Raw genomic sequence first — 15,937 nt, forward strand, 5'->3', positions numbered from 1 at the left:
GAGTCCACGTGTTCTAATCTTTCCGTATCAATGGCTATTCTGATAAGTCTGACGTTTTTCCTAGTGGCAAACAAAAAACATTTAGGTATAACCTATTGAGCAGAAATGACTTGGAATTGGTTATGGACAGACATAATTCATAATTATGTCCAGACAAATTGCAATATTTTACCAATAAAAATAGAAGTATAATGGTAAAAAAAAAAAAAAAAAAAAAAAAAAAAAAGTCTCAGAGACAGTTACTGAAAGACTGAAGACCGGAAAGGCCTCTTCACCAGAGGATGATAGATAGGGAGGACTGGGAAAAGAATGTTCTCACCCTGACACCGTCAGCGCACTTGTGTCTCTCCTGCACCTATGTTCTAATTTGTGTGCCTGTAATGGGGCACTTGCTTAGCCAGCAAAAGCTCTTGCAGCTGCTGTTTCCCAGAAGCCAGGAAGTGCTATAACCCAAAGCTGATACAGCCAGAGAGGCTGAGTTTGCGTGAATGGTGGCAAGATGAGAAGAAAATGAAACAAGTGTGAAACCACAAGGAAATTCATAGTTAGTCTCAAGGTTCAACCTTTGCAATGAATAGAGTCACCGAAAATTCTGGGAGCCTGAACACTGGTAAGCTTCATGTACCTGCCTTGGAAACAGGTGAATGGGCACTGCAAAGTGAGGTGGTCCAGGAATCCTGAGGGTCTACGTGAAATCTATTCGTTTCATATTCTTTAAGTAGCATTAAAATATTTTATTATATTAGCATAACAAAATTTCTTAATGATACATACAAAATTACGTATTAGAAAAGCAAGATACAGTTGAAAGGAGTCAGTGTCATGTGATTAATGTGATAATCCGAGTCTTTGTATACATATACATCAAATAAGACTTTAAATATATTTATGTTGTTTCGTCCCAAGTAAGTTATTAAAAAACAACAACAACAATTACACACTTTCAGAAAAATTGCAAATAAGGACACATTTTTATGCCCCTTTAATGGGGATTCCCTTTTATCCTCCTCAAGCTCTCACATCCTGTGCCCGGCTGTGCCCCAAGAGGCCCTCTTCACCCAGCTTGCGTTCTGACACCCTCGCCAGTTTACCCCCATGCATGGACACCTTTCTCATCTGGCTCAGACTCTGACACCCTGCTGAGCCACCACCACCACCACCACCACCTTTCAATGTGAACACCCTTTGTCACCTGCCCAGTCATCAACTCCTTACACTCATGCAGCTCTCCAACACAGGCCCCCACTCAGATTCTGACATGTATCCTGTGCTAGGTAGCTCCCCTGAGTATATGGCCTCCTTGATACACTTAGGCTCTGACACCCATGCTGGGCCACACTGCTGCATGGATGTCCTCACTTTTGCTTGCCCACTCTTCTTCCTTGTTAAAACACATAGGTTACCAGAGGGTAAGGGGGGTGGGAGGTGGGAGATGAGGGTAAGGGGGATCAAATATATGGTGATGGAAGGAGAACTGACTCTGGGTGGTGAACACACAATGGGATTTATAGATGATGTAATACAGAATTGTATACCTGAAATCTATGTAATTTTACTAACAATTGTCACCCCAATAAATTTAAAAAATAAATTTAAAAAAACCCACATAGGTCCTATTTTGTAATATCTGCAATTGTTTTGCCTTATTTCTAGATGTACATAGAGTTGACTTTGTGACTAATCCTGTTATATCTTATATTCTGCATTCCCTAGTTTTCATTCTAAAATGTCTTAGTTGTCTGGATTTCATCATCAGGTAGCTTTTTCAAAAAGTATTTATATGTGCCTTACCTGAGTTAAGGCTTTGCATATTTGAAACTATTTGTTGGTTGCTTTCATACACAGGTAGAAATTTGGCTGGGTATAAAATTCTTGGGTCATACTCATTTCACCTTAGAACTCTGTAAACATTGCTCTGTCATCTTCCGGCATGGATCCTTGCTGTGAATAAGTTTGAACCTAGCTTTAGCACTTCCTATTATAAGTGACTTGTGCTTTTTGCCTAGACACCCATAGGATTATTCATTTAGTTCATGAATTTTAGTCACTTCCTGTGGCTTTGTCATGTTTTTATGCCTCTGTGTTAATTTTTTCTACAACTTGGTATATCTTTAAATCTGTAGATTTTGTTCTTCATTTCAGGAAATTTCTTCATTTCATTTGCTCTGCTTTCTACCTCAGAGACACAAAACATATATATAGGTATACAGAGGGTGCCAAAAATGTATACACATTTTAAGAAAGGAAAGAACTGTATTAAAATTACACTGATGGTAACCACTTCGAACACCTTTTGTAATTGCAGAAGTCAAATGTTATTGGTATATATCAAGTATTACAATTTTAATACAGTTTTTTCCTTTCTTAAAATGTGTATACATTCTTTTGGCACTGTGTGTGTGTGTGTGTGTGTGTGTGTGTGTGTGTGTGTGTGTGTGTGTGTGTGTATGGTGTATTTCTGTTGTGTTTTCTCAATGTATATCACTTCAATGACTTCAAACTTCTATATAGATGTAAGGTGTCTCAGTTCAGGCTTCTATAACAAAAATAGTACAGACTTGGTGGCTTATAAGCAACAGAAATTTATTTCTTACAGTTCTGGAAGACCAGAAAGTCCAAAGTCAAGGCACCAGCAGATTATTCAGTATCTGGTGAGAAACCATTCCCTGGTTCATAGATGGCCATCTTCTCATTGTGTCTTCAGACATGGCAGAAGAGGCAAGGGAGTTCTCTGGGGTCACTTTTATAAGAGCACTAATCCCATCCTTCCCCAACTTTGCGAGCAAGTGGCATAAAGAATAAGGAATTGGTTATAGTGGCTAGTGGCAGAAGTAGTCACAGAAACATCCATTTGCAGGGCTACACTCTCAGCAGTGGGGCAGTGACCAGTGCCACTGGGGAATGGGGTCCAACCTGTGGCTTTTAATGGTTCAGCAGTCATGGTTGCAGTGTGTTCCTGGACTGATTTATGGTGCAATATTTAAGCTGTGGTCCTGGCTGATGCTGTGACTTCCTTGTTTTGATCATTTTTAGAGCCTACTTCTCCATTCTTCCCAGCAATATCTTTTTAGTAAATTTTCTTTTGTGCTTAAGTCACCTAGTGTTAGTTTATATTGCTTGCAACTAAGAACTCTGACTGAATGGAATGCTGATTAAATTTGCATGTTTATTGTGCATTGTATTTTTAAAATGAAAAGACTAGTAGCTCAAAAGTGGTACATTGCTATATTAATATAACCCACAGCTAATATTATACTTAATAGTGAAAAAAACCTGAAAGCTTTCCCCTAAAATCAGAAACAAGCCAAGGGTCCGCTTACACCACTTTTATTAAACATTGTACTGGATGTTCCATTCAGGGCAATTAGACAAGAAAATAGAAATAAAAGGCATCAAGATAGAAAATAAAGATATAAAGCTCTATTTGCAGATGATTTTATATATAGAAAATCCTAAAGAATTCACTAAAAAATATTAGAACTAATAAACAAGTCCAGCAAGTTTGCAGAATACAAGATCAACATGCAAAAATCAATTATATTTCTGTACACTAGCAATGAACAATCTGAAAATGAAATTAAGAAAATAATTCTATTTACAGTGGCATCAAAATCAATTCAACAAAAGGACTTGTACCCTGAAAACTACAAAACATCATTGAAAGAAATTTTAAAAAGACCTAAAGAAATGGAAAGACATCCCATGCTCATGGATCAGACTTGTTACTGTTAAGATGGCAATACTCCAAATTAATACATAGACTCAAGGCAATTCCTATCAATTCCTTCTTTGCAGAAATTGATAAGTTGATCCTAACATTCATATGGAAATGCAAGGGACTTAGAATAGGCAAAACAATCTTGAAAATGAAGAACAAAGTTGAAGGACTCATACTTCCTGATTTCAAAACCTAGTAAAAAACTACAGTGATCAAAACAGTGTGGTAATAGCATAAGGATAGACACACAGATTAATGGAACGGACTGAGCATTCAGAAATAAACCTCCCCATTTTTGGTGAATTAGGTTTTGGCAAAGGTGACTAGATCATTCAATGGGGGAAAAAATAGTCTTTTCAACAAATAGTGCTGAGACAACTGGATATCCACATAAAAATGAATGAATTTGGACTCCTCTCTCACACCATATACAAAAAAATGAACTCAAAATGGATCATCAACCTAAATGTAAGAACCCAAACTATAAAACTCTTAAAAGAAAATATAGGAGTAAATCCTTGTGTCTTTGGATTAGGCAACGTTATCTTTGACATGACATCAGAAATATAAGTTACAGAAGGAAAAATAGATAAATTAGACTTCTTCAAAATAAAAACTTCTTGTGCTTCAAAGGACACTATCAAGAAAGTGAAAAGACAACCTATATAATGGGGAAAATATTTTCAAGTTATATATCTGATAAGGGATTTGTATTTAGAATACATAAAGAATTTTATAACTCAACACTGAAAAGAAAAATAACCCATTTAAAAATGGGCAAAAGATTTGAAAGATTTTCCAAAGAAGATATACAAATAGCCCATAAGCACGTGAAAAGATGTTCAACATCACTACTCACTAGGGAAATGGAAATGAAAACCACAACGAGATTGCTAAAGGGCTTAGAGTTTCTTTGGGGGATGATGAAAATGTTCTAAAACTGAGTGTGTTGATGGTTACCCAACTGTGAATGTACTAACAACCCTGAATTGTACACTTAAAATGGGTGGATTTTATGCAGGTAAATTATATTTCAATAAAGCTGTTACCCAAAACCCCACAATGAGATGTCACTTTATACCTACCAGGATGGCTAAAATAGAAAAGACAGACACCAGCAAGCATTGCTTACTATGTAGAAAAATTGCAATCCTCATTCATTGCTGGTAGGATTGTAAAATGATGCAGCCACTTTGAAAAACAGTTTGGCACTTCCTCAAAATATTAAACATAGAGTTAGCATATGACCCAGTAATTCCACTCATAGGTATATACCCAAGAGAAAGGAAAACATGTTCACACAAAAACTTGTATATAAATGTTCATAGACGCATTATTCATAATAGTTAAAAAATGGAAACAACCTATATCTAACTGATGAATGAATAAGCAAAATGTGGTATATCTATATGATAGAATAATATTTGACAATAAAAAGGAATGAAGTAATGAATGATACATGCTGCTGCAACCTGGATGAGTCTTAAAAACATCATGCTAAGCGAAAGGAGTCAGATATAAAAGACCACATATTGTGTGATTACGTTTATAGAAAATGTCCAGAATAAGCAAATCCATAGAGATAGAAAGTGTATATTAGTGGTTTCCAGGGGCTCGGGGAAAGGGTGAAATAGGGAGTGACCTCTAAAAGGTACAGGCGCACATTTTGGGGTGATAAACATTTTCTAAAATTGGACAGTAGGGATGGTTGCACAACTCTATGTTCTGAAAACCACTAAATTGTATACTTTAAAAGGGCAAATTTTATGTGAATCATATCTCAATAAACCTGTTATCAAAGTTTTTCAAAAAAATCATGAAGATTGTAATGTGAATGTGATAAATCAGAAGAGCATCATCAAGTTAAATAGTGAACAGGACTCTAGTGAAAATGTAGAGTATGATTCTGTATGTTATTGGATAAACATCCGAAAATATGATTGTTTTGCACAAGTAGCCAAAAATAACATGCAAATTATAAAATGGATGATGAATATCTTAAAATTGGATTGTACTGGGCTAGCAATGTATTCATCTCTATTCATCTCTATTCTTTTGTTTATTATGAATGTGTTCACATATGATCAGAAAGCCACCCATGATTGTCATTTTCAAGCAAAACACAATGACTTCTCTAGTAAACAAGTGATATTTTTTCTAAAATAAGAACAACACAATACTTTCCAAATTGACGAAGTTTGTTTCTAAAGGCAGACAACAGAAAATATCAAAACTATAGCAACATCATTGAAATCTACATTTCTTCAGCAAAACAAGGCTATAAATCACTCTAGTGCCAAAAAGGTACAAATCCAATTACAAAGATAATGGCACATTTTATGCTTGAAGGGAAAGCAAACAAAGGTCCTTTATCTAGTGATGTTATAGGTTGTTGCAAAGATTCAACAGCATACAATGTGAAAGAACAACTCTGTTGTGTATATCCTGGAAGATGCTTCCTTTCACACAGGAAGGAAACAGCTGATGTGCTGTGTACAAATCAGCCCTTGGCATATGTGTGCTACATAGATGAGGGGAAAATGCTCCATGATATCTTATTCTATTTATCACAGCAGACTCATGCTATAAGCAAAAAGATTTTTCGTCTATAATAATTATTTGGTGAGAAAATATATGTTGGAGTTGGTACTCAGAAACCTGGCCATATGTTTAGCAAAGAAGAGTTAATTATAGGAAAAGATTGCACCTGAATGTCAATACACACATAGCTTCATTCAGAGAACAGTTAGCAGACAACCTGTGCCCTGACCTTGAGTCGGGAATGAAGGAAAGAGTGAAAATCACAAATATGATCAGGTCGCCAGCACTGAGTGAATGTCTTTTTAACATGTTGTGAGAAGAAATAAGATTGCTTTTCTATGTGGAGGAATGTTGCCAGGGAAAGGCATGCCCACAAATTGTTTAAATAAAGGAAATAATTTGTACTATTTCTTTATGATACTTATAATGCCTACAGAGATATTTCTCTATTTTCAAGTGGATTATTTCAGCTTTGTGTTCAAATTCTTGCATGACCTAAACCTGTCACTGCAAGACTGATAGAGCAACAGTTTTTAAAAGTCAAGACTGAGAATAAACTAACAAAATTTCTTAAGGAGATATAAACAACATATAGTATTTATTGCTGCCTAACAGGTTACCCCAAAATCTGGCAGCTTAAAACAACAAACATTTATGATCCCACAGTTTCTGTGGGGCAAGCTCAGGGTCCCTCGTGAGGCTGTGGTCAAGCTTATCAGCTGGGGCTATACTCGTACTCGTAGCCATCTTAAGGCTTGACTGGAGAAGGATCCATTACCAAGCTCACTCAGGTGACTGTGGGCAGGCCTCTGTCATCACTGGCTGTTGGCTGGAGAGGGCCATTGCTTGCCATGTGGGCCTCCTGTAGGGCATTTCACAACATGGCAGCTGGCTTCCCTCAGAGCAAGTGAGTGAGAGAATGAGAGAGGGCGAGCAAGACAGAAGCCACAGTCTTTTCGTAACCTAATCTCAGAGGTGACATCCTGTAACTTCTGCCCTATTTTGTTAGAAATTAGTCAACAGGTCCAGCCTACCCAGGAGGTGGGGATCACTGGGTCCCTCTCAGAGGCGGCCTACTGCAGTAACCATATACTTCCATGGCTGTGGCTTTACCTAGACTAAGGTGGAACACGAGTCATCAGATCTTGGTCAGAGAAGCTCCCTACTCCTCTCTGTGTTCTGTGATCCAGGACATAAAACTTGACCAGCCACGTTAGTTGTTGAAAATGGGTGTACAGCGTAAATCAAATCCTAATTTAGAAGTCCAGTGCCCTTGGGTACACATCTTTTATAGAGCTAGTGGGTTCCCCCCCCCACCCCCTTAAGCTGGCATGGCTCTTTGGTGGGACAGGTTTATGCCTATTGTTCTTTCGCATGGCATGGACAAAGGTCGTCTTCAGTTAGCGTGCTCTCTTAGCCAGGACACACTGAGAGCCTAATTCATCCTGGTTCCTCAAATGGACTTGGTTTGACCTGAGAGCATGCTCCATCTTTATGGCTTGGCAGTTGGCTCTCAAACTTTATACATTTAGGCCAGTTGACCCAAATAAGAGTGGCCTGAATTGGGGCAGCGAGTCTCTTACTGATCTCTTCTACCAGGGATTAGAGCCACCTGGCTGTCCTTTAATCTCCATTTTCCTTTTTGTCCTTAGTAACAAAATCCCCAAGTATTAGTTGGGCATGTGGCTGCCTAGAATATAGGCAATAACGATCTATTTTCTTGCAGTTAGATGTGATCATGTGACTATGTTCTGGCCAATGAGATATAAACCATAGTTGGTATGAGCAATATAAGTGGTTGGTACAAACTATGTCCAGGAAGTGGCCTTAAAGGAAAGCAGTATGCCCTGCTTTGCCCTTCTTCCTTTGTTTTGGCTAGAATATGGGTGCAATGACTGGAACTCATGAGGTAACCGTGGGAATAGAAGCCATGCAGGACAAAACAACATGAAACAAGGACACCATGGCACGCCATGCAAATCCTGGGATGCCTATCTCTAGACATCTTAAACATGAGAAAGAAAGAAATTTGCATTTTTGTTTAAGTCATTTCTAGATTTTTCTGTTACTTTTCACTGAATCTAATCCTAATTAATGATGTGGCTTTGTTCAAGTCCAGATCCTAAAAGCATGCAATTCAAATCCAGTCTTGCCAGGACCTGAGCTGCTCCTTTACTTCCTACACTGTTCTTCCAATGGGAAGATATTTTCTACAAACATAGTGCAAATAGTTATAGCAAACATTGCCAGGTTCCCACTGGTAATGGGTGAGGACCGAGGATGTGCTGACCAGCAGTGTCCTGAGTATGGGGCAATCTGCAGAGGCTGGAAGCTCTTGCTGATCTGCAGGGGTAGGACTAGGTCAGGCAGGGGTTCGTCCTTGGGGTTCTCTTCAGGTAGCAGGATCAGCAGGAGGCCGTGGGGTCCTGAACTTAGCTCTCCTGACATTTGCTCTGGGTGTTGCCTAAGTTCAAAGGCCTGACAGATTTAAGATCTGTAGGTCAAGTTCTTGTCTAGCTAAGACGTGCAGAGCCAGTAGGTCCCTTTAAGAACAAGGAGTGGGAGTCATCAGGGACAAGGAAGTACAGATAAAAGACAAGTGAATCCGTCTTCTGGAAGCGGGCAGGGAATAGACACAAACAAAAACTCTGTCAACGTAGACAGTATTTGCATTGTGTGGTGCAATGCCAGCCAGGGGCCCCTGGGAAAACAAAGGCCATGTCTGTTTTCCTTTCGTGGCCTCTGCTCCACGGTGTCGATGATTTTCTCCAGTGAAACCCACACCCAGGCTTCTGCCAGGGCCGTGCTCAGCTCCCACTCTCCTTTTCACAGCATGCCAAGAAAAGAACTTGCCTGAGGGCACACATAAGGGGCATTTCTGGAGTATTTTGTGCTGGCAATAGCAGTGAAGAACCCACGGTATCCACTGGTTTCTTAGGCCCAAAGTATCCCTATTATAAAATAGAAGTCCTGCCTTGTGGAAAGGATGGGCATTCACCTTAGAGAACAGGAGGTTTTCAGCAAATTATAACCTGCCGTCAAAATTCTGGAAGGGGATATTTTTTTAATGCTTCTGAACTAAATTTAACTTTAGTTTGATAAACTCACTCCATTCTCTTTAGACTGTTTTCTCTTAACATGTACTGGCCCAAGAATGCCTCTAGTTCAAAATCCATTTCCCCGTACCTATTATTTTAAAATATAGTTCCCAAAATTAGGCAGAGGGACACTCACTGGGCCAGAAGTGGTCGGTGTGGGAGGCTCAGTGTGGAAAAGAAAGGGCGTGGCTCCTCAAGTCTGGCAGATCTGCTCTGAAATCAAGACTCTCACACTGGAGTCCGAAGATATTATCTGTAGTTGTGTAACACGAAATAAAGGAGTATGTGCATTACTCAGTTACACAGGTGACCAGCTGAGTAACTTAAAATATTGATAAACCCTACTAGGAAGCAGTCGGGGAGGAGAAAGGGAAATGTTTGTGTATTGGGTCCTTATCTCTCTCATAGCAGGAAATCGATTGATAAATCAAGAAATCATGGTATTTTTTCAACAAATATTTATGACGTGCCAAGCGTTATTCTAGGTATTGAGGGTACAGACATAAAATAAATGAAACAAACTCACTGCACCTATTATTCTACTACTAAGTCTATTGGTTAAAGATAGATATCATTAACCAATGATAGAGACCAAAAATAGAGACCAGAAGAAACAGTAAATAGTCTAAAAGAGTTGCCTTGGAAGTGGATTTAGGGGAGGGAAGGGGTGGAGAGAAATAGGGCAAGGGATGGTTTTTCCTGACAGATCCTGCCATGTTATTTGAATATATATATATATATATATATATATATATATATACACACACACATATATATACACATACATATATATACAAAATACAATACTTATATATACTATATTTACATATAGTATATATATTTGATACTTATTAATAGATACAAACATTTTTAAATTGTTAACCAAATATCTTACTTACTACTTACTAGCGATATATCCTTGAATAGATTAAATTCTCTGGGCCTCCATTCTTTTGTCTGGGAATTGGGGATAATAACGCTACCCTCAAACACAATTTGTTGCAGGAGTACCTGGCATAAAGTCGGCGTGAAAATGTCAGTCCCTTCTCTTATGTATCCCATGTAAGATTTTGCAGCTCAAGGTTTTCAGGCTGAGCAGTGACAACTGTTCTTGGGTCTGGCCTGAGCAAGTCCCATGAGTTTTCTTTGCCTGCCTCTGTCCATCTGAGACCAAGATGCTCATCTCAAATTTCTGAGTGCTAGGGAAACAGGATGTACATTGGTGAGAACTGAATGTCTTGAAAGAACACTGATCAAATATTAACATAATTTTCATTGGGACAATACTGTGCGGTTGTTGATACAATCTTTACTGTTGACTTCTGGACAGCTTAGATAATCCACTGTCCGGATTATGTTATTGCCTCAGAAGCTTTCAAAATCCTGTACTTAATCTTTGAGACACTGAGGGTCTCATGACGTGAGGGAGAGAACAATTGTGAATTCAAGAGTGAGTGAGAGAGAGAGATCACTGCCTGGGATCAGGATGTAATAAGTAGAAAAACACTAAAGACAGCAGTAAGACAGAGCAAGGAGGATTGCTGACATCTAAGCTAGCTGTAAGGGGAACGTGTACATATGTGATTCTCTGTGTGTTTATACATACACAACACACAGGGCGATGTGCTTGCTGACTGTGCGTGAGTGTGTGTGTGAGAGGGATGGGGAGTATGTTAGGAGTGGAATACAGGCAATGATGTGCTGGTAAAAAGTCTAACAGCCAGGTCTGGAGAGAAGAGCTCTGATCTGTAGTGGCTGCCAATTTTGATGGTGTAAATATTCCACTGAGGCTGATTTCAAGCAACCAAGTTGAAGTCACTGAATGCAGAGTTGAAAAGGAACGTGCAGAGTCAGCTTGCACCAGTCAGGGCAAGCCCCTTCCAACACAGGGCAGGCTGCAGGTTTCCAGCACCACTCTCTGTCAAAAACAGGAAAACTTCCCAGCTTCGAAAAGTCGTGATATTTCTTTAACTTTTATTCCAAAATCTATCCATACCTCCCAAACAGAATTGTTCATTCAACCCAATTGATTCTTTAGTGTTTTGTAAAGTTTATGGCTCATCACAGACCATAGGAATTCTGGAACTGGAATGGTTTTTTCCCCCCTCAAAATCTACACAATGGTTGGCAAGACCATTTGTTTATTCAGAAAGCAGCCAACAGGATGCTACAGGCCTGTGAGTGAACCACCGTGCCCCTGACGATTTGGCGAACTCCTGCTGGCCAAGGAAAGTCCCCAGCAGACAAGAGGGGGCTCCTTCACTTCTGGTGCCCCCACAGTTACAGCTCTTTGCCAATTAAGCAGCTGCCTAGTTCTTTGACGCATCTACGACTCTCCTCCCTATCCCACAGGAAACCTCTCATTAGTCTCCAATGGGGTGGGGTGGCAGGGAGGCTTCCTTTTTAAACTCGCCCCAACTCTTTCCTCTCTGAAATCCTGTATCCTGAGTCAGACAGGGCTAGATCCAGGCCCAGTGGGGCCTGGTGTTTCTATTCTTTGGGGGGCCTTCTTTAAGGAAAAGAATACAAAATTACAAATATAAAGTTACTAGGGTCAGGGAAGGGGCCTGTGCTAATGAGGGTCTGTTCCAAACCCTCATTAGCTTCTAGTAAATACATCCCTGGAGCCAGACTATACTCAGAAGGAAATCAGATGTTTGCCTGGTGACAGTGAGTGGTGGAATGTCCTGCATTTTTCCTTTTGGATGAGGAGGAAGCTCCAGCACTCTGCTCCTCCTTAAAATCTCTGCCTCTGAGCCTGATACTGGAAGACATTGCCCAGGTTCTTCGGAGGAAGCCATTTTATTGTGCATCTCTCCTACCTATTGTATCACACAGCTACTCCCCGCTGCGTGGTACAGAATACACCAGTGACACCTGTAACCACCATCCGACCAAGGAAGCATCTTCGCTAACCCCTAACGCCTGACTTCAGAATCACTGTGGATGAGAAGAGACCTCTAGTGGTCAATCTCAAAGGTCACATGAGTGCTACCTTCTACTTCTTTATTCTCTTCAAGGTGTTCTGACCTGTCAACTCCAGGGTATCAATTCCAAGAGGTGGAGAAAGGAAAATACAGCACAGATCAGAAGGAGATTTGGTTTTGGTATAGCCAGGTTGTGGAGAGTAGGATGGCTTCTGTTGCATGGCATGTAGAGGACATAGTGGATATTTTTCTGTAGACTTGCAGACAAATCTACCCATTTCCTAGCACGACTGGGCCCAGTGCTGTGTGAGAATGAAGGGCTATAGGGGAAGCAGAAATGAGACCTCAGCCCAAAGTAATAGATATTCTGCATTTTGAAAGCAGAGCACAATACTGTGAAAGAGTGGGTTTTAATATTTTTTTGAAAATCGTGACTCTTTTGAGAAGCTATTTAAAAATTCAGAGACTGTCTTCCTAGAAAAATATCCATGTGCACATATACATGCACACACACACACACACACACACACACACACACACACACGTTTGCCTACAAATCAGGGATTTCACTGACCCTCTAAAGCCCATCCACAGTGGTTCAGGATGTCAAGTTAAGAGATTCTGAAGTAAGGTATTTGGAAAAGGCAGTAGTGTGGCAGCCAGGGATCTTGAATGGATTCTAAACCCTGTATCACTTTGGACAACTTCCTTTACCTCTCTGAACTTCATTTCCTCACCTATTAAAAAAAGAAGAAAGATTAGACAGATGTAGGAGCGCCAGCTAAAAGACAGAGCAGCCAGTTAAATCCGAATTTCAGATAAACAATGGGTTTCTTTAGTATAAATATATCTGAAATATTGGCTTTATTGTGAATTAATGGATAGTTGTTAGATGGGACATACTTATACGAAACAAATATTCACTGTTTACCTGAAACTCAAATGTAATGGTGTGTCCTGTATTTTTATTTGCTGAATTTGGCAACTCTAGACAGGAGGCTTTTTAGGTCATGATTTAGGGCCTAAGGTTTTTGGTGATGAAGGAATCCTAATGGGGGATGGGAAGTTAGAGGATCATTAATCACTGTTTAAGCTGGAAATTGTGAAGTCCCATGACCAATTTTAAGCAGTTTAGTTGGGACATTGTGTTGGGTTCTGGATAGAAAAGGCACCACTTGAGTTTTCAAAAAACCACTGTATCATTGCTAGGTTGTGACAGCCAGATTTCTAGCTTTTCTGCCACCGTAAAACCCTCAATTACATTTCCAGTGGCCTGGCTAGATGACCTTGCTGGCCTACGACCTCCAGCCATTTGCCAAGCTGCTGCCTCTGTCACATCAATTTTGGTGACAGCGGATATGAAGGCTGTGGCCCCAAGGTCTTTGGAGATGGCACTGGTCAGCAGTAGCTACACAGCCTGTCATGCAGAGACTCAGCTCCCGCTCCCCGCACAAGAACGCAGGATATGGCGAGGCCAAAAAGGAACACCCACGGAGCCATGGATAGGGCGTTCATACCACTATATTCTCGATGGCGGCTGGGTTGGAGACACAGGAAGCAGGAGTCACACGTTCCACAACCTACCGTCCACTCCTCTGCCAACCAACCTCACTTGCTAACTGCAACCCGCCATCCACTTCTCTGCCAACCAACAACCAACCCCCTAGCATAGTCACGGCAGTTATATCAGTGGCTAATGGCTAACTGGTTACAGCTGATGGCCAACTAGTTACAACTGATGTCCATCTACCACCCGAGCCAGCACCTTTCCATGTGAGGCCGAGAGCCTGGAAACTGCTCACTGGGACTCTGTCTCCACACAGCCCCTTAGGCTTTTCCTGCATTCTGGTTGCTTGTTTCCCTCTCCTGTTCTTCATTCCCATATAACAGGAAGTACTGTGAGTCTGTCTGCCACAGAGCAGCCCTGTGTGTGCATTCTCTTCTGGGGCAGAGCACCCAACTTGCACTTGTAATTCACCTCTGAGTGGGCATCCTTCCCCTTCCTTCCTTGTTTCCTTCCTTCCTTGTTTCCTTCCTTCCTTGTTTCCTTCCTTCCTTGTTTCCTTCCTTCCTTCCTTCCTTCCTTCCTTCCTTCCTTCCTTCCTTCCTTCCTTCCTTCCTTCCTTCCACTCTTTCTTGAGTACCCACCACGTACTAGGCACTTCCCCTTAGCTGATGGGGCTTCCACCTTCAATACCCTCATCAATGCTTAGTCCCATGGTTCTCAAAATGAGATTCCTGGACCTCTGTATCAGTCACCTGGTAGGTTGTTAAAGATGAGATTCCTGAGTCTCATCAGAACTGATAAAGGAAAGGTGTCTGGCAACTTCCCCCGGTGCTTCTTATGCTCACCTAAATCAGGAGGCCACGGCTGCCAGTTCTTGGATCCCCTTCTCTGTCCAGAAGTGCACGCACCTGTTGTGGAACAAATTGGTTTCTACTCTCAGGAATTTCCAGATTTGAGGCTGCCTTTCTTCTCTCCCTCTGCACCTGAGTTACTTGTGGAAGATGTGACATATTGGACTCTGTTAATACTCCAACCAGCCAACCTACTGAGGTTTAATGGTTAACTGCTAGGCTTAGCTACTTATGGTGAAATGGTTTCCCCTCTCTATCAGGTCTAGGAAAGAGAACTGTTCCAGGGACAACTTACACGACCTTGGACAAATCTTGTCACTTCTTTGATTCTCCAGAAGGGGCGCCATGGTACCATTTTAAACATCTGAAAGCCCTCCCCAGCACCAAGTACACTCTACCTGGCTCCTGACCATCATTGACTTTCCCCCTCTAGAATGTAAGACCCTTAAAGACCAGGAGCTTTGTTTTTCTCTGTGTATCTCCCAGGAGACTCAATCATTGTTGTGGGATTCAGGGGGAACCATTCATTTTGTAGAAATTATAGATGTGTATAAAACAATTGTATACAGATGGCAGTAGACTAAGTCTTTTAGCAGTTCATGATAAAGACAGCATATTGGCTTGGATGGCACTGGTATCCCCAATGCTTAGCATATGGATACTCAATAAAAACTGCTACTTTCCTCTAATATTTTAATTATGAAAATGTCAAATGTACAGAACAGTTGAAAGACTAGTATAATCACTATGTAACCTTATCTAGAGTCTAGATTCAGTAAGTGTTAATATTTTGCTATATTTGCTTTGTGCATGTGTGTATTTATTTATTTTTGCTGGATCATTTGAAAGTTAGTTGCAATCATTGTGACACTTAACCCACAAATATTCTAGCAGGCATCTCCTAAGAATAACGACACTCTCCTATGTAACTGCAATGCCATTATCACACATAAGAAAAAATAACCATTATTTCCTAATATCATTTAATATCTAGTTGTAGAAGGGGATGTTGGTGCCCTACCCACTTTCCTTTGGCTGGTCTAGAGGTCACCTGTAAAGAGTCCCTAGATACCGTGTTTCCCTGAAAATAAGACCTAGCCAAACCATCAGTTCTAATGCGTCTTTTGGAGCAAAAATTAATATAAGACCCGGTCTTATTTTACTATAAGACCGGGTCTTACATAATAATATAATATAATGTAATGTAATATAATACCGGGTCTTATATTAATTTTTGTTCCAAAAGACGCATTACAGCTGATGGTCCAGCTAGGTCTTATTTTCGGGGAAACACA

This window comes from Rhinolophus sinicus, chromosome 12 (genome assembly GCF_057876585.1).
Source record: "Rhinolophus sinicus isolate RSI-liver-muscle chromosome 12, RSI-T2T, whole genome shotgun sequence".
In the NCBI taxonomy this organism is placed as follows: domain Eukaryota; kingdom Metazoa; phylum Chordata; class Mammalia; order Chiroptera; family Rhinolophidae; genus Rhinolophus; species Rhinolophus sinicus.